Genomic DNA, 26,011 nt, shown 5'->3' with positions numbered 1-26,011 from the left:
GCAGCATCATGGCTGACGAATAGTTCTAATACTGAATAATAATATATATATGCTCTGTATGAATATGATATATGAGTATATGAATATTCGTTACTTGTAAGTATATGAAATATATCGGTATATATTGAATTATGTGAAATATACTGTATTTATTGTTTCTTATTGAATCTAACTTTCACAGTCGGCAGCAGTGATAGGACGAGAGGTTAGGGGGCGTGTTATGTGAGGGTGTGGTGATAGGAAGAGAGGTTAGGGGGCATGTTATGTGAGGGGGTGTGGTGATGGAATGAGAGGTTAGGGGGCGGGTTATGTGAGAGGGTGTGGTGATAGAATGAGAGGTTAGGGGGCGTGTTATGTGAGAGGGTGCGGTGATAGAATGAGAGGTTAGGGGGCGTGTTATGTGAGAGGGTGTGGTGATAGGAAGAGAGGTTAGGGGGCGTGTTATGTGAGAGGGTGTGGTGATAGAATGAGAGGTTAGGGGGCGTGGTATGTGAGAGGGTGTTGTGATAGGAAGAGAAGTTAGGGGGCGTGTTATGTGAGAGGGTGTGGTGATAGGAATAGAGATTAGGGGCGTGTTATGTGAGAGGGTGTGGTGATAGGAAGAGAGGTTAGAGGGCGTGTTATGTGAGAGGGTGTGGTGATAGGAAGAGAGGTTAGGGGGCGTGTTATGTGAGAGGGTGTGGGGTATGTACAGTCGTAGCTCTGCCTCTTTGAATTTGATCTCCCACCCACCCTCCCCTATTGTGTCTTGTGTCGGCTTTATTTCATAGCAGGGAAAGACCGGCAATATTGAAGCGTCCATCTTGCGGCAGTAATAGCGGTGCGCACCCCTTTAATGCACTGTTTAGGCTGATTTCACCCTATTGGGGTCAGCGGCACCTCTCGACCGATGAGGATGAATGGTGCATTGGCATGGGTGTCGGAGGCCGCACCACTTGCTTTGAAATGTATAGTTGGCCCTTGCAAGTTTTAAGATCACACTTGCCCTTGTCTGGGATAGTTGACCCTCGTGAGTTGTGATATCTTTTTGCCTAAGACGAGTGGACGCTGGTTGTTGCCGTTCTTTCTCCTGCCACCATACCTGCCATTCTAACTAAATAAAGCTGACCAGTTATTTTTTCAACGGCATAACTTGGTCTCGTGTGTTTATTTTAGGGGTGAGCAGGTTCGGATTTCTGAAATCCGAACCCCCCCGAGCCCCCCCGATCCGAGGCCGATCCGAGTCAGGCTCGACTTTTCCCGCCTGACTCGGATCTGAAATCGAGGCAAAACGTCATCATCTCGCCTTGCGGGTCTCGCGGGTTTTGGATCCTATATAAGGTACCCGCGTCAGCGCCATTTTCTCACTCGGCTGTGGACAGTGAAGAGGGAGGGTGGGAGTTAGGGCTGGCTGGGCTGTGTAGTGTAGTGCAGTGTAGTGTTGTGCTGTGCTGTGCTGCGCTGTGCTGCTTTTGTCCATAGGGGCTGTGTCCACTACTTCAAAGTCCATTGGGGCTGGCTGGACTGTGTTGTGCAGTCAGTTCTCCATAGGGGCTGTGTCCACTCCAAAGTCCTGTGCAGTGTCCCAGTCCTAAAGGGGTGCTGTAGTGTTGTCCAGGGGGTGCTCTGTCCGTCAGGGGTGCTCCCCCCAAGTGCAAAAAAAAAAAAATATTTTTTCTGTGTTTGTGAATTGTGTGCACTGTGGCTGCACGTGCATCAACAAAGGAGCAGCGCCAAGCGTGCGCCTGTGTCCCATAAGTAAAAAGCCGGCTGGCTTGTCCGTTAAAGGGTGCTGTAACCCCCAAAGGGCACTCCAAACAAAATAAAAAAATATATTTTTTTGTGTTTGTGAATTGTGTGCGCAGTAGCCGCACGTGCATCAACAAAGTAGTGCCAAGCGTGCGCCTGTGTCCCATAAATAAAGGGCCGGTTGGATTGACCACTAAAGGGTTCTGTAACCCCCAAAGGGCACTCCAAACAAAATAAAAAAAAATATTTTTTTGTGTTTGTGAATTGTGTGCGCAGTAGCCGCACGTGCATCAACAAAGTAGTGCCAAGCGTGCGCCTGTGTCCCATAAATAAAGGTCCGGCTGGATTGACCGCTAAAGGGTGCTGTAACCCCCAAAGGGCACTCCAAACAAAATAAAAAAATATATTTTTTTGTGTTTGTGAATTGTGTGCGCAGTAGCCGCACGTGCATCAACAAAGTAGTGCCAAGCGTGCGCCTGTGTCCCATAAATAAAGGGCCGGCTGGATTGACCGCTAAAGGGTGCTGTAACCCCCAAAGGGCACTCCAAACAAAATAAAAAAATATATTTATTTGTGTTTGTGAATTGTGTGCGCAGTAGCTGCACGTGCATCAACAAAGTAGTGCCAAGCGTGCGCCTGTGTCCCATAAATAAAGGGCCGGCTGGATTGACCGCTAAAGGGTGCTGTAACCCCCAAAGGGCACTCCAAACAAAATAAAAAAATATATTTTTTTGTGTTTGTGAATTGTTTGCGCAGTAGCCGCACGTGCATCAACAAAGTAGTGCCAAGTGTGCGCCTGTGTCCCATAAATAAAGGGCCGGCTGTATTGACCGCTAAAGGGTGCTGTAACCCCCAAAGGGCACTCCAAACAAAATAAAGAAATATTTTCTGTGTTTGTGAATTATGTGGGCTATAGCTGCACGTGCATCAACAAAGGAGCAGCACTAAGCGTGCGCCTGTGTCCCATAAGTAAAGGGCCGGCTGGCTCATTTCTTAAAGGGTGGTGTAACCCACAAAGTGCACTAGTCTCCAACAAAAATAAAAAATTATTTTCTGTGTTTGTGTGCGCCTTAGCCGCACGTATATATCAATATAACATAAATGGAGGACCAAACTTTCTCCGATAAAAATAAAATAGGGAAAGATCAAGAACCACTTCCTCCTAGTGCTGAAGCTGCTGCCACTAGTAATGACATAGACGATAACATGCCATCAACGTCGTCTGCCAAGGCCGATGCCCAATGTCATAGTAGAGGGCACATACAATCCCAAATGACAAAGTTCAGGAAAATGACCTTGAAAAAAACATTTAAATCATCTGAAGAGAAACGTAAACTTGCCAATATGCCATTTACGGAGTGGCAAGGAATGGCTAAGGTCTTTCCCTATGTTCATGACTAGTGGTTCAGCTTCACATGACGATGGAAGCCCTCCTCTCACTAAAAAAATCAAACGAGTTAAGCTGGCAAAAGCACAGCGAAGAACTGTGCGTTCTAAGAAGATATCACAAATCCCCCAAGGAGAGTCCAAGTGTGGTGGTGGTTGCGATGCCTGACCTTCCCAGCACTGGACGGGAAGAGGTGGCTCTTTCCACCATTTGCACGCCCCCTGCAAGTGCTGAAAGGAGCACCCACAGTCCACTTGCTGATATGCAAATTGAAGATGTCACTGTTGAAGTACAACAGGATGAGGATACTGGTGTAGCTGGCGCTGTTCAGGAAGTTGGCGAGGAGGATTCTGATGGTGATGTGGTTTGTTTAAATCAGGCTCCGGGGGAGACAGTTGTTGTCCGTGGGATGAAAAAGCCCATCACGGTCATGCCTGGGCAGAAGACCAAACATTCCACCTCTTTGGTCTGGCAATATTTCTATCCAAATCCGGACAACAACTGTCTTGCCATATGTACCATATGTAAAGGTGAAATAAGTAGGGGTAGGGACGTTAACCACCTAGGAACATCCTCCCTTATACGGCACCTGCAGCGCGTTCATAAAAAGTTACTGTCAAGTTCAGAAACTTTGGCTAAATCCCTTTTTCCTGTTTTATCCAAGGAATCGGTGGATGAGGAGGATGAGGATGACATCTTGCCTCCGTAGAGCCAGTTTGTGCAGGGACACATTAATTGCCAGCTTGTTTTGTGGGGGCCCAAACGAACCAATCATTTCAACCACAGTCATGTGGCAGACCCTGGCGCTGAAATGATTGGTTTGTTAAAGTGTGCATGTCCTATTTATACAGCATAAGGGTGGGTGGGAGGGCCCAAGGACAATTCCATCTTGCACCTCTTTTTTTTCTTTGCAGTATGTACTGTTTGGGGCCTAGTTTTTCAAACTGCCATGCTGTCTGCCACTGCAATGTCACTCCTAGATGGGCCACGTGTTTGTGCCGCCCACTCGTGTCGCTTAGCATAGTCATCCAGCTACCTTGGTGCAACCTTTTGGCCATAAAAACACTATTGTGAGGTGTGAGGTGTTCAGAATAGACTGGAAATGAAGGTTATTGAGGTTAATAATAGCATAGGAGCAGAAAAACCCACAAATTCTGTGATTTTAGCTGTTTTTATGCTTTTTTAAAAAAAAATACAGATCCAAAACACAAAACTCAGAACCCAAAACAAGGAAGGGTGGTTTTGGCAAAACGAATCCAGATCCAAAACACGAAGAAAGATCCAGATCCAAAACCAAAACACAAAACACGAAAAGTGGCCGGTGCACACCCCTAGTTTATTTTAGTTAAGTATAGTTTAAGGCCCTCATTCAGAGCCGTACGCTTTGAGCAGAGCGCGCGCTCTGAATGAGGGCCGGGCTCCATGAAAATGGAGCGTCCTCCTGGACGCTCGTATAGCTGTGGGTCACCACCCACAGGCTATACGAGCGTGCATTGTGATGGCCGCGATGGTCGTGACCATCGCGACCATCGAAATTGCGAGCCGGAGCCTGCGGTTGAGGTTTTCTATCAGAGCCAAAATCACTCCCACTGACATCACTAGTGATGTCAGTGGGCCGGCTTTTGACGGGAGGCGTTCCCGTGGGAACGCCCCCGTCAGGGAGGCACGCCCACCAAAGGGGGCGTGCTGTCAATGTTGATCGGACACAACGAGCGAAGGACTTTCCTTCGCTCGTCGCGTCTGGCGCATGCTCAGTCCATAACATCGACCCACTTGCGAGCGGACAGCCGCTCGCGAGTGGGTCTGAATCAGGCCCTAAGTTTATGGGTCACATCTATCATCTGACGATAGAAAGTTTATTGATTTCACTTCAACAGGGACAATCATTTAAAAGGTGAAACCAGATTGCTTGTCCCTTTAAAACATCAGGCAGGAACTCGCCGTGAACTCTCTGATGTCTGCATGTCTCAGGCTATTACATTTACTCTATGGTGTGTCAATAACAAGAGGAAAGTGCCCTCTCCAAAAATAAAATGATGTGCTAAGTCATGGATCTATACAGAAACAGAAGAGGCTTAGTACTCCAACCAAGGGATCCAAATCTTAAAACATGGGTATCATTTATAATGAGTAAATAAGGGAAAGATAAATTCCAAGGTGTCTATTTAGCAGCCCCATGGCCAGGTGGTGGTTGTCATTAGTCAGCTTTGGGAGTTTATCTGCTAACAATGTATCTCTACAGTACAGTGAATGACCAGATAGAATATATCCAAAAGTAACTGCTAATAACATTTAGAGATGTGCGCCGACCCCCGTGTTTTGGATCTGGATCTCCCCTGGTTTTGGATCTGGACTGGTTTTGCCAAAACCTCACCTCTGTGTTTTGTTTTTCGGTTTTGGTTTTTGATCTGGATTATTTCTTAAAAATCATTAAAACAGCTCAAATCACGTAAAATGGGCCTGTTTTTGTTCCTACAGTATTATTAACCTCAATAACATTTATTTCCACTCGTTTTCAGTCAATTTTGGCCACCTCACAGCTCACAATATTGATTTTTTTTCATCTAGTTAAGGGCCAAAAGGTTGCATCCAGCCAGCTGGCTCAAAACTGAGTGATAGAGTTGAGGACTGTGCAAAGATGATGGTTGGGGTACCCCTTGAGGATTGAAGAATTGTTAGTTGATAGTTGGTGCAGACACTGGCTGAAGTAAGAAGAGTTGATATTTGATAATTTGTTGCAGCCACTGGCTGAAGAATTGATAGTTGGCGCAGACACTGGCTGAAGTAATGGAGCATACACACGGTCAGATTTGTCAGATGAACGATTTTACCAAAGATTTGAACGATTTGAACGATTTTTGACCGCTTTAAAATGAATGGAATCGTCCAAGTCTGACTGCAAACACATTGGATGTCAGATATCGTTATCTGACCATCGGGAACGCACATCGTTCAAATCGTTCATCTGACAGATATGTCAGATTTTCCTTCAGATACAAACGATTGAACGATTTTTTAAATCGTTATCGTTCAGATCTGAAGAAAAATCTGACTGTGTGTATGCTCCATAAGAATAGTTGATACTTGATAATTGGTGCAGCCACTGGCTGAAGAACTGATAGTTGATATTTAATTGTCGATGCAGCCTCCGGGCTGAGTAGTAGTGGAATACAGCGCTATGATTAGGAAGGAACCAGTCCTGCAAAAGCCTTGAGGGCTGGAACTCTTGGCAAGTTGCGGCCGTTACAGCCTTGAGGGCTGGTGAGGAGTGACGACAGTTGGCCTTTGGGCTGCAAAGCAGGATGCGGCCTTTGGGCCGTCAAGCAGGATGCCGTGTAGCAGCCTTGAGGGCTGAGAACTCTAGGCTGAATGTCACTGTTGTGCGACTTGTGCCGCCGGGTTGACACAACAAGTAGCAGTTGGTTCAGACTTTTCTTTAATAAAAACTAAAGGGGCATGCAGGAGATGCTGTCTGTGGCCATTACAATTTCTGGACATTCATAAATCATAACATTAAAAATGTCAGGCAGCCAGCAGTGCCCCAAGCAGCACATAATGGAAAGGAAAAATGTCCTAGATGGAATTGTCCTTGGGCCCTCCAACCCACCCTTATGTTGTATATATGAAACAGGACATTCACAGTTTAACAAACCAATCACTTCAGCAACAGGGAGTGCCACTTGTGGCTGAAATGATTGGTTTGTTTGGACCCCCCACAAAACAAGCTGCCAATGCGCAGTGGACATTGGTGGTAATGATCCCTTACACAAACTGGCTTTACACTACATTAGATTAGATGTCGTCATTGGCCTCCCCATCAGTGTGTGCATCCGCCTCTTCACACAATATTAATTCGTCCCCGCTGGAATCCACCATTACAGACGCTTCTGTATTTTTTGCACATAAGTGCTGGTAAAGGTCTTCTTCGTGGAATTTGTAATTCATTTTGATGAACATCATCTTTTCCACATTTTGGGGAGGTAACCTCCTACGCTGATCACTGACAAGTTTTCCGGCTGCGCTGAAAACTCTTTCAGAGTACACACTGGAGGGTGGGCAACGTAAGTACAGCAAAGCCAGTTTATGTAAGGGATTCCAAATTGTCTCTTTTTCCTGCCAGTAGTGAAACGGACTGTCTGACATGCCTATTTGGATGCTATCCCTAAAATAGTCATCCACCATTCTCTGAATGGTGACCGTATCAGACAAAGTCACGGTAGACATGTCACTAATTGTAGCCAGTTCTTTCAGACCCAACCAGATGTCATGAGGTTTTGATAACTGATCTGCATCATGACCAGCAGTGGGTCTCTTAGGAAAATTTACTTTTTTCCTGGCAGCTGTAGAAAATGAAGGAGGAGATGCTGTCGTGTCACGTTCCGCTTGAGCTGACAATTTTTTCACCACCAGCTCTTTACATCTTTGCAGATTTATGTCCGTCGGAAAGAAAGACACAAGGTATGACTTAATCCTAGGATGAAGTATGGTCGCCAAAATATAGTGATCTGATTTCAAGAGATTGACGACCCTTGGATCCTGTCGAAGCGAATGAAGGGCTTGATCTACAAGTCCCACATATTTGGCGGAATCACTCCGTTTCAGCTCCTCCTTCACTTTCTCCAGCTGCATTTGCAAAAGTCTGATTAGGGGAATGACCTGACTCAAGCTGGCAGTGTCTGAACTAACTTCACATGTGGCAAGTTCAAGGGTTTGAGAACCTTGCACAACACAGAAATTATTCTCCACTGCGCTTCTCTCCCTATGTCATAGGCCGCAGTGTAGCCTTGGATGGCCTTTTTCTGCTCCTCCATCCGCTGAAGCATATAGAGGGTAGAATTCCACCTAGTTACTACCTCTTGCTTCAGCTGATGGCAGGGCAAATTCAACAGTTCTTGCTGGTGCTACAATCTTTGACATGCAGTTGCTGAATGGCGAAAATGTCCAGAAATCTTTTGGGCCACCGAGAGCATCTCCTGCAAGCCCCTGTCATTTTAAAAAAAATGTTGTACCACCAAATTAATTGTGTGAGGAAAACATGGGATATGTTCAAATTCGCCCACATGTAATGCTCGCACAATATTGCTGCCATTGTCAGAATCACAAATCCCGAGGACAGTCCAAGTGGGGTAAGCCATTTTGCAATGATTTCCCTGAGTTTTTTTAAGGTTCTCAGCGGTATGCCTCTTAGTGAAACCGGTGATACACAGAGTAGCCTGCCTCTGAATGAGCTGGCATTTGTTAGATGCTGCTGCTGTTTGCACTGTTGGAGGCAATACACTTACCCAATGGGCTGTCACAGTCATGTAATCTTTAGTTTGCTCTGTCCCACTGATATCTGTGGTTAAGTGTACAGTGGGCACAATGGCATTTCGGAGGACATTAATAACGTGTCCTTGTACAGATTGGGAATTGCTATTCTAGAGAAGTGGAATCAAGAAGGGATACAGTAGCGGAGACACAGGACCTCCAATAACTGTCTAAAACCCACTGCTTTAATGGCGGATACTGGACGCACATCTAATACCAGCATAGCTGTTATGGCGTCAGTAATCCGCTGTGCAACTGCGATCACGAATGAGGATGTTGATGATGATGCAGGTGTTGGTGGTGGAGATTGCAGGCGCTTGGATCCAGATATAAGGTAGCAACTAGGTGTCTATGGACTGATTGTTGTTCGTTTTTTTGTCCCCAAAGTTTCAATACCCTTTCCAATTTGATGAATGCGCTGCAAGTGACGTAACAGGGAGGAGGTTCCAAGATGGTTAAGGTCCTTACCTCTACTCACTGTTACATGGCAACAGTTACAAATGGCTTGGCAAAAGTTGTCCGGATTTGGGTGGAAATTATTCCACACATGAGATGTGAATTTTTTGGTCCTTCGCCCAGGCATGCCAACAATGGGATATTTCCCACCATGGGCAACAACTATTGCCTGATTTACAGTTTTTACACAAACATCCTCGCCATCAACATCCTCATCATCATCAACATCCTCATCATCCTTGTTATCGCCAACTACATAAATATTCCATAGACAAAAAACTTTATGGTTTCACATGTCCCATTAAGGCTGCTTAGACATGATCTAAAACTTCACAAAACCTATTGAATTTCTGCCACTCAAACTCCAAAAAGCAATGAAATTACAATCATTAAGGCTGACGCCTTAATGGACGTGTTCCTTGCGTAATAGCAGATTCAGCACTCTCACAGAGTGGATTGCGGTCACTCACAAAATGGTGGAGCCCTGGTTGAGTCAGAACTAGCCCTGGTTGCCAAAATACGGGGGACAAATGAGCGCAACCACCACTGGGCTCTGAGCCGGCCCTGGTTCTGGAAATACAGGGCGAAAAAATGCGTAGGGTCCCCCTGTATTTACGAGAACCAGCACCGGACTCTTTCTAGCAGGGGGGGGGGGTGATGCCACAGCAAGGGGAGCCCTTTATAACCCGTGCCCCCCAGCCAAAGCATCACCCCTGACCGCAGGCTGGGGAGCTGGGGACCCCCCCAATAAAGGGGTCCCCCTCTCCAGGGCACCCCAGGCTGATAGCCTGGGGCTATCCCCAGCACCCCTGAGCGGTGGGTGCTGGGTTGATTGTGTGGTGCATATGAAAATATAAATATTGTCTTTTACAGTAGTACTACAGGTCCCAGCAGGCTTCCCCGCATACTGCCACTTGGAGAACCACAAGTACCAGCAGGCGGGGTATTAAGGTCCTGCTGGTACCTATAGTACCCCTGCAAAAGAAATATTAAAATAAAAAATAAAAAAGACACAATTTTTTAAAGTAATTTATTTTGCCGCACCTTCACCTGGGGGGCGGCAGCCTTTAAGCTCTTTTACATGGCTGTCGCTTCCCCCAGGACTTCTACAGTGTCTTAACCTGGAAAGCGGCGGCCTTTAAGCGGCATCTTCATGCTTCAGCTGGTCTTTGGCTTTGGATGCGGAGTTGGGTTTAATCTTTAGTCGGGGTAGGCTTTACTGCATGGTAACCGGGGATGTAGTCAGCATCCCGGCGTGCAGGTTGCCAACGGTCTAAATACCGGCGCCGGAATCCCTGCTCCAGAATCCCAACCTTTGGCATTCCGAAGGTAAGTATCGAGAGTAAGGAGAGGTTTAGGGTTAGGGGTCAAGCACTAGGTGGAGGGTTAGCGTTAGGCACTGAGGAGGGAGGGTTAGGTTTAGTATGCGGGGAGGGGGAGGTTAGATTTAGGCACTAGGGGCAGAGGTTAGGTTTAGGCACGAGAGAGGGGTAGAGTTAGGGATGAAACAGTCGGAAAGCCGATGGACGGAATCCCGACCGTCGGCTTCCCGACTGTATAATCCCGGCAAAGGGTTAAATGACAGGCGTCGCAATCCCGACGCCTGTCATTTTCCCTACACCGGGAGCCCGACACCCGGCTTACCGATCGAAGGTAAGCCGGGCGACGGGCACGGACAGCCGTGGGGGGAGGAGGGTTAGGTTTAGGGTTCCCGGAGGGGACTTAGGGATAGGCACTCCCCCGGGAGGTTAGGTTTAGGCTAGGGGAAGAGGGGGTTAGGGTTAGGCACCCCCGGGGGGAGGTTAGGGTTAGGTACCCCCCGGGGGATTAGGGTTAGGCACTTAGGGGGGAGGTTAAGGTTAGGCACCCCTAAAGGAGGGTTAGGGTTAGGGGGTAGAATAGGTTAGTGAGTACTTACCTTTCGACGATCGGGATTTTCAGTGCTGCCGGGATGCCGCTGTCGGGATTTGAAATGCTGGCCATGCCATCCGAGTCCGGGATACCGCTGTCAGTATTCTGACCGGCGGGGTCTCATACCCAACCCACTTATCATACACAGCAGTCTGACTCCAGAACAAAGGACATGGGGGGTGCTTTACATGGGTGGTTAGTAGGTAAATAGACAATGTTCTTTATTACCATACTTGCCATCATGCTCCATTATAAAATACAGATTATATGAAATTGCTTTTAGTGTCTATGAAAAATATTTGCGATGTTTGCCTGGATGAGAATGCACAGGTCAGTGTAGCCCTGAGGGGAATGTGATGGGATGCTGCCCAGGTGCACACATAGCAACGTCTTATCTACATCTTATACTGCAGCCGCTCAAACCATATCCTGATAATAAATTACTCTGCATAGCCGAAAGTTACTGAAATGTTCAAATGCGTTCCTTCTCACTCTCCCCCCATTATCTCCTTTCCTGCAATGTAGGGGCATGCACATAATATCTTGTGACCTTCAAAGTAAAACAATTTAATGAAGAAGCACAGAGTGCATGTAGAAAGTATAATAATGTACTTTCTTCTTCAGGGTCCATAGGGTTCACAGGGAGACAATGGGGTGTAGGTGGGACTTGGAGGACCGGACACCAACAGCAAAGCTTTTCAATCCCAGCATGCTCTGGTCCTTCCCCCTATACCCTGCCTACAGGGACAACTCAGTTTCGTTGCGTTGGTGTCCGGCAGGAGCTGGATCACCGTTTTAACAGGGAGCTGCTATTAAGCAGCCCAAACTTATTTTTAGTTTTCATTTATTTTTCTACTGAGCAGCAGCGCGAGACAGTCCTTTGGACACCTGAACTGTTGCTCCATCACCCCTCTGTGGCGGCGTGACACCAGCCTCTGCTAGGTACTCCCGGCGGGGCTCTGAGGGGGACCTAGCTAGCAGGCTCCCCGTACCCCAGACTGCAGCCGGGACTCAAGGGGACAGATAAGGCAGATCCCCACTGGCAGGGACCCGCGTCTAATGTGCAGTATTGCCTCCAGTCTCAGGAGACAGACTGGAGGCGCTGATGTGGACACCGGTTTGCCTGGGACCCCACTGGACCACTAGGGCATTACAAGCACTGGCGCAGGGCACATGTATAGCCAGGGGACCCGGTGGAGAAGGCGCTTTCCCTGCAGCCCCTCCCCCAGGTCAGGGCGCCATTCCACTGCAGTCTTGCTGCTCCTCCCTCACCCTCTACCTCCTCTAAGACTCGCGGCAGCCATTTTCTGCATCAGGTCTCCGGGATCGCTGGGTCCAGTATCCTTGTATATCTCTCCCAAGGGCCAGGTTATACAAAGCTATATCCTAACAGCCACTGCACTCTGTGTTAGTTGATTTTAGTGCTCACTGGAGTTATATTGTTGATTCTGCATTTGTATGTGACTTGTGCTAGCGCTGCTGTCTGTTTTCTTTTTCCTATTACTGTCAGCTTATACCTTTCCCTTTCTTCTACTATAACCCTGGCATACTAAGGTATAGGGGGTTCATTGTAGCTCACATCTCCCTATGTTTGTGAGGGCTATCACATACTGTATATCGCTGTTGCGCACTGCACTGTGCCATATTGCACATACATCTGGGTTGCTCACTGCACTGTGCCAGATTGTTACATTATTCTACCTTTGTGCATCTTGTTATACTGCCCCGGTCCCATCAGCCCCGGTATAATCCCCTCAGGACCCACCCTGGTCTACTTTTTCACAGGTGCTGGCAAAAATTGCGGCCCATCTAACAGTACCTGGGGTAAATACCCCTATGGTATGGCCACAGCAAGTACTCCCTGCAAATCCTTTGCCCTCCCCCCATGCGTAGACATATTTTCTACCTCAGTGCAGAGTCTGGCAGAAGACCCTTTCCTAGTAAACCTAGTAAACGTGCTGTGTTATCTTCCCAGTCCACCCAGCTATCAGATTCTGAATTATCATCTGGGGAGGCAGAAGATACAGACCTCTCTCACTCTGACTCCCCCTCAGGAGATGAGAAACCCCCCTCTAAAATGAATATACCTGCATTTGTGAGAGCTGTAACATCTATTCTTCAAATAGAAGAGACAGAACCTGCTCCTAAGGCAAAAGAGCCAGTATTTAAGCGACAAAAGGTAGTTTAGCCAGAGTTTCCTCACTCTGATCAACTATCTGATCATACAGTATGTGTGAAGCATGGAATATGCCTAGTAAAAAGTTTCAGTTGCCTAAATGCTTGATTTGCTTTTATCCTCTTCCAGCTACTGATTGCACTAAATGGGAAGTTCCCCTGCAGTGGATTCCCATGTGACATGTCTGATCAAGAATGCTATCTTACCTATCCATACTGCAACCTCCTTAAAGGAGACTATAGATAGAAGGATGGACGCTTGTCTAAAATCTATATACTCTCTTACAGGAGCTATTACTCGTCCTGCTAGGGCTACGGCCTGGGTGGCTAAAGCCATTGAGAGTTGGGCAGAGGCCCTAGAAGAGACATTCCCTTCTGACGCTTCGAGGGAACAGCTATCTTACATATCTCACATTAGAGATGCAGCCTTCTATTTGGGTGAAGCAGCTCTGGATACGGCTTTCCTAGCTTCCAAGGCATATGCAACTTCTGTAGTAACCCGTCATATTGTTTGGCTTCACTCAAGGAAGGCAGATTAGGACTCTAAAAAGGCATTCGAGTCTCTGCCTTATTCTGGGGATATCCTGTTAGGCCCAGAATTGGACAAAATTGTGACTACTTTGGCAGCTTCCAAGACGGCGTTCCTGCTCTCGGCATATAATGCAAATCCTCAAATGTCATCTTTCGGTCCTTTCACCCTCAAGGAATTGCTAAAGGTCAGTCCTTTCCAAGGCAGCATGCATCAACTAAGGCCTCCAAGCCTAAGACCAAACAGACCTGGGCTACTAGACGTCCACCTACCAAATCTGAAGACAAGCCTTCAGCCTGACTGGACGGGCCTCTCCCTGGCGGCTCCCAGGGTGGTAAGACGACTTCTTCAATTCGCCCAGTTCTGGTGTCAGAACACATCAGACGCCTGGGTAAGAGAAGTTGTCTCCCGCGGATATGCCCTCTCCTTCCATAGGCGACCCCCCCAGCATTTCTATTACACAGGACCTCCATCGGACCCAAGCAAAACCCTGCTGCTCCAGAAGGCCATTCAGTCCTTACTGTGCTCAGAGTAATAATTCTGGTCTCCTCCTCACAGCGAGGGAAGGGATATTATTCTACCCTTTTCTTAGTTCAGAAGCCCAACGGGTCTCATCGGCTTATCCTCAACCTCAAGTCTCTGAACAAGTTTATATGGAACCTGGGGAATTTATGGTGTCTCTGGACATTCAGGACGCTTACCTACATGTACCTATAGCGCCTTCTCATCAACAATATCTCCGGTTTGCTATACAACAGCAACATTACTAATTTCAGGCTCTGCCTTTTGGCCTTTCAATGGATCCTCAGGTCTTTACCAAGATCATGGCGTTATGGCGGCCTATCTTCATTGTCAAGGGATCAGACTGCTCCCATATTTAGACAATTTCTTGCTGTTGATCAGCTTTCCAGAAAATTTTGGCTGATCAACTGGAAAAAGTCTTCCTTGACACCTTCTCAAAGAATGGTACATCTGGGAGCCCTCCTGGACTCTCAGGTTCAGAGAATCTTCCTAACAGCAGAAAAAATCTCAGTATTACAGCACCGGGTGTGCAGACTACTACACAGTCACAGAGTGTCAATTCACTCTGCAATCTAGCCCCTGGAATCCATGGTGTCCACCTTTGACATGGGTGGAGTTTGCTCAGTTTCACTCCAGGCATCTACAACACCTGATCCTCTGCAGATGGAACGGGCTGCCTCATCTGCTCAGATTCCAGATGATGAGCCTCACCCCGGAGGTACGCCTGTCCCTAGCTTGGTGTTACAGATGTCCCACTTGAACAAGGGATGCCCCTTTTGGATCCCAGACTGGGTACTCCTAACCACGGACTCAAGCCTCCGTGGGTGGGGTGCGGTGACCGGCCAGCACTCCTTCCAGGGCCGCTGGACTCCAGCCGAGGCGGTCTTACCAATCAACATCCTACAACTCCGAGCCATCTACAGAGCTCTCACTCTATATTCTTCAGAGCAGGCCAGTACAAATACAGTAGACAACGCCATGGCAGTGGCCTACCTCAATCACCAAGGAGGCACTCGAAGTCTGTCAGCAATGGCAGAAGTGTCCCGCTTTCTCACATGGACCGAAAGCTATCTCCCAGCCATCTCCGCAGTGTTCATCCCAGGAATTCTCAATTGGGAAGCGGATTTCCTCAGGCGTCATATACAGTAGAGTGGTCTCTACATCCAGAAGTCTTTCAGCTTCTGGTGGAAAAATGGGGTCTACCGGATGTGGATCTCATGGCCTCAAGACACAACCACAAACTTCCAGTGTATGGAGCCAGGACAAGGGACCCCAACGCGGCCTTTGTGGACGCATTATCTGTGAGGTGGACCTTCCAGTTGGCGTACCTTTTCCCTCCAATAGTCCTTCTTCCTCGAGTTCTTCGGAAATTCAAACAGGAAGGGGACATAGTCCTGTTGGTAGCTCTGGCTTGGTAGCTCCGACCTTCAAAGTCTCTCCATAGACGTTCCTCTTCAACTTCCTCTAGACCAGACCTGTTGTCTCAGAGTCCCTGTCTACTTCCAGACCTGGCCCGCCTCTCTTTAACGGCTTGGCTCTTGAGACATCCCTCCTAAGGTCTAAGGGATTTTCTAGCTCTGTGGTCCAGACCATGATCAGAGCTCGTAAACCTGCCTCGGCCAGGTTTTATCACTGGGTATGGCATATATATTTCCAGAGGTGTGCCCCTAGAAACTATGACCCTCAAGTTTTTAAAGTTTCTAGAATACTTGCCTTTCTTCAGGCTAGATTGGATCTGGGACTCCGCCTTGCATCTCTAGAAGTGCATGCCTCTCCTCTGCATTTGGTTCCAGCGCAGAATTGCTCCTTTACCAGATGTTCACACATTCCTGCAGGGTGTTCTATGTATACAACCTCCCTTTGTCCCTCCTGTGGCTCCGTGGGATTTTTCAGTGGATCTCGATGTTTTTCAGGAACCTCCATTCGAACCCTTGGAATCAGTGGATGTCAAGTGGCTCACTGTGAAGACACTGTTTCTTCTGGCTATATCATCTGCCCGTAGGGTATCGGATTTAGGGGCACTTTCATGTCGCTCCCCATTTTTAATCTTTCATCAGGACAGGGCTTTTCTTAGAATCTGCCCGGGCTTCCAAAGTGGTTTCTCGTTTCCACATTAATGAGGAAATTGTGGTTCCAGTTTTTCAATCACCAGACCTCTCGGCAGGTGAGGCCTCTTTATATGTGGTCCGTGCTCTAAAGATCTACGTGGACTGCACTAGTTCCATCAGGAAATCAGACTCCCTCCTCATCATAGATGCCATAAGAAGGGATGGCCAGCTAACAAACAGACTCTGGCCAGAAGGATTTGCATGACTATCTCACAGGCTTACACGCAGATTGGCCTCCCTGTGCCAGCCACAGTATCTGCTCATTCTACTCGCTCTGTGGGTCCCTCATGGGCAGCCGATGTGGCGCCTCTGCTGAACAACTATGCAGGGCGGCCAACTATGCAAGGTGGTCTTCTGTCCACACCTTTCTTAGGTTCTATGCCTTTGAGACATTTGCCTCTCAGGATGCTTCCTTCGGGTGCAGGGTTCTCCTCTCAGCTCAGGAGCGTCCCCACCATTGAACACTGCTTTGGGATATCCCCATTGTCTCCCTATGGATCCCTATGGACCTTAAAGAAGAAAAGGAGAGTTATGGTAAAACTTACACTTGTTAACTCTCTTTCTTCGAAGTCCACAATGTCAACACCACAATGCCGACACTAGAATGGCGAATTGGTATAACATGTCGACAGGCACCTTGGAGTGTCGACATGGTCATAGTATCAACATCAGCAATGTTGCCATGTTAGATGTCGACAGTCTCAAAATGCCAGCGGTTATAGTGTTCACTCTAGCTCTGGCGCGAGGCAGGGCGCCGGAGATAGAGAGGGCACATTTGTGTGCGCGCGCGGCCGAGAAGGGGGCATGCCCATTGAAAAGGGGGGTGTCTATAAGACGTGTCCCCTTTTCGTCACTCTTGGGGGCGTGCCCGGCACTTACGGACACGCTGGGCAGCCCCTAAGCGCTGCAGACAGGGAGAATAGAGGCCGGGCGCATGCGCCCGGCGTCTATTCTCCGGCGGTGACCGGGTCACCGCACATTTCTTCACCCGTGGGACACTGCGACCCGTGGGTGAAGACGGCACCCACAGGCTGTTAGGGTAGGGCGCTTTTTGCCCTCCTTCTGGAGGGCAGGGCGCTTTTTGCCTTCCAGAAGGAGGGCAGGGCGCTGCGCCCCGCTAAAACAGCCTAGCGGGAACGCTAGGTTATGTTTAGGCACCTGGCAGTTTTATACATTTCTTCAAACCTCACCGCATCCAAATAAATTATACTCTTGGCTAAACACGTATACCAGACATTTGGCATGATATTTAACTTTCTCTGGCTGGACAAATATAAAATCCTTCAAACTTGACATTGTTTGTCCTTGGCAATACAAGAGAATATTTGTAACTCCTCCTTGTGAGATGCATGTTCCTTCTTAACTATAAATATTTAAAACAATGTCTTAGGGTCATTCTGTGCCAAACAATGTCTTAGGGTCATTCTGTGCCAAATCATCACAGCTTCCAACCCGACCGTCTCAGATTTTCATGAAATGCAAAAGCTGTAGGTGCAAACCATCGATAGTTCACCATAGATTGTTATTGTACCATCGATGGTCATCACTGATGGCATCATCGATGGTGACCCATCAATGGAAATTTACCGATGGTCATCCCTAGAACACAGAAAGAGAGACACTGCAAGCAGGCTTGCCTACCCTCCAAATTTGGCCTGGAAAGGCAGGCAAGCCTCCCGGCGGCCGCCAACCCGTCCGACCCCTCCGCAGTAATTGATCGAATCCCTCACAGCGGGGAAGGGGGGGGTGACGCGATTCGAGCTGATTCGCCTTATTGTGGCCCCGCCCCCTGCTTCTCAATGATGTTAATTTCGGCATTGTGAGGAGGGGGTGGGGCCACGATGACGCGATCACGCGCCCCCTTTCCCAATACAATATCATCACTCGTCCACTCCCCCCGCTGTATGCGGACATTCAGCTCCCTCCTGGAAGGAGGGGGCTGGTTATCGGCAAGTATGACTACAAGACCAGTATGAACTTGCCAGCTTAATATCTGTAAAAGTCAACATTTAAATATAAAACTATTTTTTATGGAAACTCTGGTCCCTTAGCTTCAAAACAAGACCAACATGAAAGTGCTACCACAATTAGAAGCAAAGTTATGAATCGTTTTAGTTGACCTTACAAACCTATATTTCTACTTCAGGGTCCATAGGGTATCCACAGGATACCTTGGGGTATAGGCGATGGCGGCAGACATCCAGGCACCACAGAGTTAAATTTTCAGCCTCCCAGGATGCACTGGGGTCCCTCTCCTTTACCCCGCCCCCGAGCCTCAGGCCACTCAGTTTTCGTAGGTGCCTGGCCGGACCAGTCGCACCGTACAGAGGGGGGTCTTTTTAAGGCCCCTGAATATTTCTTCGCAGCTGTGGCTGCACAACTAGAGTGCTCCAGCATCGGACAGTCAGTATTGACGTCCATGCTGTCACTCCTACACCCCGCCGGTACCAGAACGCCGGTAGTGATCCGGGGATGCTGGTAGGTAGCTGGGGTCACAGCTAGCGGTGATCCCCGGCTACCTGGACTGTGGCCGGATGCACGGGGAACAAGGTAAGCGGCGGGGTCCCGCGGTGGGCACCCGCCGGTAACACAGTCCTGTTTGGTCCCCAGGCAGGGGGCTCCCTGGGGACCGGCTGCGCGTGGGGCCAGGTACTGATCCTGCGCCTTCCACTAGACCACCAGGGACAGCGGGCCGCAGCATGTGCGGTACAGCGCGGCGTCCCAGGGGTTGGTAGCATGCCAGGGGAGAATGCCTTCCCTGTCTCACAGCCGGCGTCTCCCCCGCTGCACAGTGCCATTCCACAGCGGTCTGAGCGGGCTGTGTCAGCGCTCCTCCCCCGGGCCCTGCCTTCTCTCTGCTCCTCGGTGGCCATTTTCTCACTACATGTGCTGGGGATGGCAAACGCTGCTGGAAGCTGATACAGATGCCATTGCGGTCCGGGTCCCCAGCATACCTCTCCTTCAATTAAGGTCAGTGTATGCAGCACTGTTTCCTACCAGGCTCTGGTCTGTGTAGTTGATCGCAGTGCCTGTAATGCAGGATGTTATCTGTGCATTGTATGTGACTTAAATGCTAGCGCTGTTTGCCTGTACTTTCATTTCTGACTGTCAGCCTTTTCCTATCCCTGTTCTTCTGCTACAGCCCTTGCGGTGCGGTGTCACAGGGTGTTTATTACCTCACAGTAAACGTGGTTTTTCTGTGTGGGAGGTCACATACGCTCCGTTCACACTCCTCATGTCGGAAAGTGAACGAGGATATCCTCTTCCAGCTATAATGTACTGATATCATGTGCAGTTAGCGGAGGGATATGTAGACGCTGAGGGTTTATGGAGGGCATGTTGTATTATATATCACGCCCCATTTCTGTCACTGTGCCTGCACAAAAAAGGGGACCGCCCTCGGCTGGCTAAAATGCTTACAGCCTTTGTGGGCAACGCCCCCTGCGTTTCCCCAAGGGGTTATCACAGCCTGTGGTGGTCTCATCACATGCAGGGGTCCCTGGACAGTTGATGGTACCCCAGTGTATCCTGTTTTTCGCCCCCCCAGGTCTCGCAGGAGCCTGTGTGGGTGAATTTATTGTCCAAATGGTATAGCACCTGATGGACGTTTTACAGGGGGAGTCACCATTTCGGCCTTCTAAACGGCCTTTCGGGTCTCAGACAGGTAAAGACATGACGTCTGATGACGGTGACATTATTGACTTTTTCAGACACGAGCCCCTTAGTGCAAAGGAGGCGTAGTCTGGGTCTAAAGTCTATATACCTGGCCTTCTACGGGCAGTCCGTGCGGCTTTGGTTATTACATATCCCCCGTGGCTAAATCCAAATATGCCTTCTTTAAGGATAAGGGTGTTGCCACTGTAATTCCTCTATTTGGTCAGGTGGATCATTTAGAGGAGGCGTGGAAAATCCGGGTAAGCGGTTCCAGCCTCAAAAACGGTTGACCTTTTGCATACCCCTTTTGCGGATAATTACATTTCCGAATGGGAGTTACCTTTACGGGTAGATTCTCATGTTACACACCTAGTGAGGAGTGCTACGTTGCCCATGCCCTCCAGGTCCTCTTTGAAGGAGGTTCCAGATTGCAAGGTGCAAATATATCTAAAATCCAATATTCCCTTGCTGGAGGGGCTTCCAGGCCGGCTATGGCCGTGTGCTGGGGGGCCAGAGCCATGGAACACTGAGTAGGTAACTGGATCTCTGCACACTGACTCTCCAGCAGAGCAGGTGGATAGTGGCAAATTCTCAGAGACTTTGCCACGTTCATAATGAGACGGTCTTACATATAGCCTACTTCTTTCCAGAATCTCCTCGGCAGCAGTAGCGGCTTGCCGCTCCCTGTGGTTGCGCTCTTGGAAAGCGGACGCAGATTCCATTTGGAATGCTTTGCCTTTTACGTGACAAGTCCTTTTTGGCCCTCGTCTGGACGCAATTGTGGCCCTGCAGGCAGCAGCTACGTCTGCGTGTATGCCATCGGCTACAGTCCCATCAGGGTCTGGGACTTTCTTTTCGGCCCTGTGAGGCCAGGGTAAGTCTAAAATACAGCTTTCCAAGACAGTCAGTAGCCAGGAAATCTGCTCAGCCATAAGAACAGGCTTGGAGTACAAGACGTCCTACTCCCAAGTTGGACTATAAGCCTTCAGCCTCACGGGATGGGCCTCCTCTCGGGAGCCCCCAGAGTTGGAGGCCGGCTTCTCCAGTTCGCCCAGTGCTGGTGTCTGACTACCACGGACACTGGGGTAAGAGAAGTATTTTCTTGAAGGTATGTCCTTTCCTCCCGGTAAAAGCCTCCCAGAAGGTTTTTCGTTACAGGTCTTCTGTCAATTCAGGACAAGGCCCTGTAATTTTTGAGGGTGTTACACTCTATGCTCCAGGCAGGAGTTATAGTACCTATTCTGTTGCCCCAAAGGGGAACGAGGTATTACTCCATCCTCTTTCTGGTACAGACACCCAATGGGTCTTACCAGGACATTCTCAACCTCGAATCCTTCAACAAATTCTTAAGGGTTCCTCGGTTCGGGAGAGGGACCCTGCATTCCATCATTCAATGGAGCCTGGGAATTTTGTGGTGTCGTTGGATATATTCAGGGTGACTACCTGAATATCCCTCTTTTCTTAGCACACCAGTGTTTTCCTCAGGTTTGCAGTGGTCGATAAGCATTTCCAGTTTCTGGCATTGCCCCTTGGTCTGGCCTCCGTGCCTCACGGTTTACCAGGGTCATGGTAGTTATGGCAGCCCACCTGCGGATGCAGGGGGTCCGCTTGTTACCCTATCCGAGTGACCTCCTGTTGTTACCACGGTCTCCAGAGATACTTCAGTGCCATATGCAACGGACAATATCTGTGTTGCTACGTTAGGGCTGACTGATAAACTGGAAATGGTCCTCTCTGATTCTTCACAGAGGATGCCCCATATCCCAACATCTGAGGATCTTTGTGATTGAGGAAAAGATCTCTGCATTACAGGCAAAGGTACGCAGTTGCCTGCAGAGTCGCCGAGTGTCTATTCACTTGGCAATGTGGTTCCTGGGTTCCAGGATGTCGCTGTTCGACATGGTGGAGAGTACCCAGCTTCACTCTAAAGAACTTGATCCTCTCCGGATGGGATGGGTTGCCCCATAGGATAAAGTCAATAGGCTTTCCCCGGAGGTTTGTCTCTCTCTGGCCTGGTGGCTGCAGAAAGCTCACCTAAAAACAAGGGGCACCCCCTTTGGGATTGCGGACAGGGTCCTTCTGACGACGGACGCCAGTATCCGTGGCTGGGAAGCATGACGGGTCCACACTTGTTCCAGGGCAGGTGGACACCAGTAGTTTTTGCGCTTCCCATAAACATCTGAGAACTCTGAGCAGTATTCAGGGTTCTCCAGCATGCAGGACAGGTCCTCCACGGAAATACCGTGCAGGTACAGTCTGACAACGTCATCATGATGGCTTATGTAAACCACCTAGGAGGTTCCCGAAGTCAGGCGACACTAGCAGTGGTGTCCCGAATTCTGGCTTGGGTGGAAGGCTATATCCCTGCCATTATCGGCAGTGTTCATTCAGGAATCCTCAGATGGAAAGCAGGCTTTCTCAGCCGTCAAGACGTGCATTCAGGGAAATGTCCTCTTTATCAGGAGGTGTTCAATCTTCTGGTGAACAAGTGGAGCCTTTCAGAGATGAGACTCTTCTGATAGACGTAGGTAGGTCCAGTGGACCTTCCAAGTTGTGTACCTCGTCCCTCCGTTATCCCTTCTTCCTCCAGTAATAGCAAGAAGGAGGCACGCTCCTGCTGATAGCTCCAGCGTAGGCCAGATGGCACTATTACTCAGATCTTCGGAGCCTCTCAGTTAACACTCCGAAGCTGTTGCCTCTACGCCCGGACCTGTTGTCTCAGGATCCTGGCTGATACCCAGACCTGGGTTGTCTGTGGTGGAGACTGCCCTCTTAAGGTCTAGGAGTTTTTTCCAGCTCTATAGTTAGCAGGGGCTGTGTCCATGCTAAGAGCTCGGAAGTCTTTATCTGCAAGAATTTACCATTAGGTATGGTATACTTTCTTTCAGGTGTCGCCCTAGAGGCTAGGCTCCTCGGGTATTCCGGATATCCAGAGGTTGGCTTTCCTACAGGTGGCCTTAGATAACGGTCTTCGCCTTGCTTACATCAAGGTGCAGGTTTCTGCCCTGTTAGTATGGTTTCAGTGTAGGATTGCTACTCTTCCTGATGTCCGCACCTTTGTGCAGGGTGTACGTTATATTCAGCATCCCTTTGTTCCACCTGTGGCTCCTTGGGATTTGGCTGTGGTCCTTAGGGCTCTCTGAGGACCGCCATTTGATCCACTGGGCTCAGTGGATTTCAAATGGCTTACGGCTAGGACTGTATTCCTTCTGGCTTTTAATTTGGCCAGTAGGATCTCAGAATGGGAGGCTCTGTCATGTAGACCTCCCTTTTTCTCATCTTTCCTAGGAACAGGGCAGTGCTTGCCTTTACTTCCCCAGTCCTGTCTGCTGGTGAGGCCTATTTGGCTGTGGTACGGGCGCTAAGAATTTAAGTTGACCGTACCAGTCCATTTAGGAAATCAGACTCTCGGTTTTGTCCTTTCTGGTTTCCATAAAAAGGGTTGGCCTGCCACTACGCTAACTTTGGCAGGATGGATTCACAGGTCTTCCTGTTCCATCCTCTATTAAAGCTCTTCCACTGGGTCTGTGGGTCCTTCGTGGACAGCTCGACGTGGCGCTTCAGCGGTGATTGGCAGCCACGTGGTCATCTGTCCATATTTTTGGTAAGGTATTATGCTTTTGATACCTTAGCCTCTCAGGATGCTTCCTTTCGGCGGCAGATTCTCCTTACAGCACAGGAGCGTCCCCACCCTTAAAGGATACTGCTTTGGGACATCCCCAAGGTATCCTGTGGATACCCTATGGACCCTGAAGTAGAAAATATGAGATATGGTAAGAACTTACCCTTGTTATCTCTATTTCTACGAAGTCCATAGGGTTCCACAGGACTCCCGCCCTGTCGCACCTGTACTGCAGATGGGCTTTGATCTGGTCACCGGTTTCTCCGTCTCCTTCTGGTGAGAATGTGATTCTTGTGTGTTCCAGACTGTCTTCTCTCTCTTTTTTGCTCCTGCTCCGGCCTATGGCTTGTTACGAAACTGAGTGGCCTGAGGCTCGGGGGCGGGGTATATGAGAGGGACCCCAGTGCATCCTGGGAGGCTGAAAATTTAACTCTGTGGTGCCTGGATGTCTGCCGCCATCGCCTATACCCCAAGGTATCCTGTGGAACCCTATGGACTTCGTAGAAATAGAGATAACAAGGGTAAGTTCTTACCATATCTCATATTTTTACACTTTTTATCATGTTTGCGGCCCTGTTACGTGAGCACCGTGTATCACTGAGGGCTAAAATGTTACATATGAAAGTTACTTTATGCTGTCTATCATCCTACCAAATCTCATGAAAAGCTGAGACGGTCGGGTTGATAAGTGACTTTTCCTGTGATGATTTGGCCTGGAATGACCCCTTAGCCAACAATAATACTCATTTTACAGATGTTTGTCCATATTGCAAAACAAAGACATGAAGCAAGAACAGTTATATGAATGGGAACCTCATCCTTTCACTGAATACAGATCTTGCTGGTATAGGATGGAGACACATTCTACTACTGAATACAATGTCTATTTTTAAACCATGCTTGTATATACTTTATGAAAATGTATTAATAGGTAAATATTGGATGTGTACGGGATGCCGGTGTTTGGGAGCCCAGCGGTCAAAATCTCGAAGTCGGCATCCCAACAGGGTTAGAATACCGACACTTGTCGGTAGGTATACTAACCCTCCCCCTCTTCCTACCCTAACGATCCCTCACTGGTGCCTGAACCTTAACTCCTCCCCCACAAGTGCCTAAACCTAACCTCCCTCTCCCCGTACCTAACCCTCCCCTCCTAATGCCTGACCCCTAACCCTCCCCCCAACCACACTATTTACCTTTGGATTACCGGCGCCGGGATTCTGACAGGTGACCCCCGGCATCCCCTGTGCCAGGATACTGAACATATCCCGGTAAATACATGTTACCCATATGTATATATACAGTATATTTCTATGAGATATAGTACTCCTTACTTCAACATAGGGTGTGAGGGTTAGGCACTTAGGGGGGCGGGTTAGGGGTAGGGAGTAGGATTAGGGACAGGCAGAAAATACTCCCCTGAACTGCCGCTCCGTCAGACCTAAGTGACGATCGTATGGCTGCCGGAAGCTGCGCTGGAGCTACAGCAGCTGTCAGGACCAGGTAAGTGACTGCTGGGCCATTTTCCTGCGTCATGCGCAGTAGACTCCGGGCACACTCTAGTGCCCGGAGTCTATTAAGGCTCCGGTGGCTGGCTAGCCGTGTCAGTCGGCTGCCGGCCACTGGGGAGAGAGGTGGGGGCCCCGCACGGGGAATGCACACGGGCCCCCTCCTCTCTTAAGACGCCCCTGGCCGTTATATCAACATAATATCATGTCGACATGTCGTCTATATAAACAAAACTGTTAAACAAGAACTGGGTATCCTGCTTAGGATTGTGTTTTTATTTTTATGCAATTTAAATAGGTCGGTATACCAACAATAGCTTCATAAATATTTGCATATGCAATATGCTATGGACAATTAGCTTGGGTTGATGGTGGTCCCCTTGGATTGATAAGTATATACAATACTATGGGTTGTTTTTCATATAGACCACTACTAAGCATGTCGACATTTGACCATGTCGACACTGTCGTGTCGTATCTTTATATGAGCAGATTTATACAGTCCTGTATTGCATATGACAACATAATGACTAAATACCTTGCAAAATAATACTGTACATCAGAGGTTCCTAAACTCTACAGTCCAAGTTTTAAGGATATCCCTGTTTGAGCACAGGTGACTTAATTAGTACCTCAGTCAGTTATGATTTAACCACTTAACTGACTTGGTCGCATGGGTTGTGAACACAGCCAGCTGTGGTGCTCAGCCAGGCTAATGGTTCTCCTATCTATTCACTAGGTACTATTGCTATTTCTGAGGCAGGAGGTACAAAGTGCCTCTTTCGTGTAACTAGATCTTAGTGAATATTCATGAAGGGTTTCCCTGCACTGTGCGTTGTTAAGTTTGATGCTGGAATAATTGGGATCCCGACCATTTGTCACTGAGGCCTTGTTATTTTCAGTCTCTTGTATAAATGTAGTAATGCCTATAGACATGTTATGTCTATGTATTGTGGTGTTTTCCATTATCGTGCTGCCCTTATGTTTTGAGCGTTACATGTTACAGCGTGACAGCGAAAAGTTTCATAGCTATCCGTCTGCTTCTTCCACTCTTATCTTCCTTTCCCAGACTGTTATTATATATGACCTGCAATGTGCTTCGTC

General features: G+C 48.5%; 1 protein-coding gene across 1 annotated transcript in view; it reads left to right on the top strand.

The window, feature by feature from the left end:
- The window catches only part of AMN1 (antagonist of mitotic exit network 1 homolog), a 133,953-nt gene that overhangs the window by 68,898 nt on the left and 39,044 nt on the right, over positions 1–26,011 (top strand). The window lies entirely within an intron of this gene.

This window comes from Taudactylus pleione, unplaced genomic scaffold, assembly GCF_031769625.1.
Source record: "Taudactylus pleione unplaced genomic scaffold, aTauple2 ptg000212l, whole genome shotgun sequence".
Taxonomy (NCBI): Eukaryota; Metazoa; Chordata; class Amphibia; order Anura; family Myobatrachidae; genus Taudactylus; species Taudactylus pleione.
This window is presented reverse-complemented; position numbering and strand designations above follow the sequence as displayed.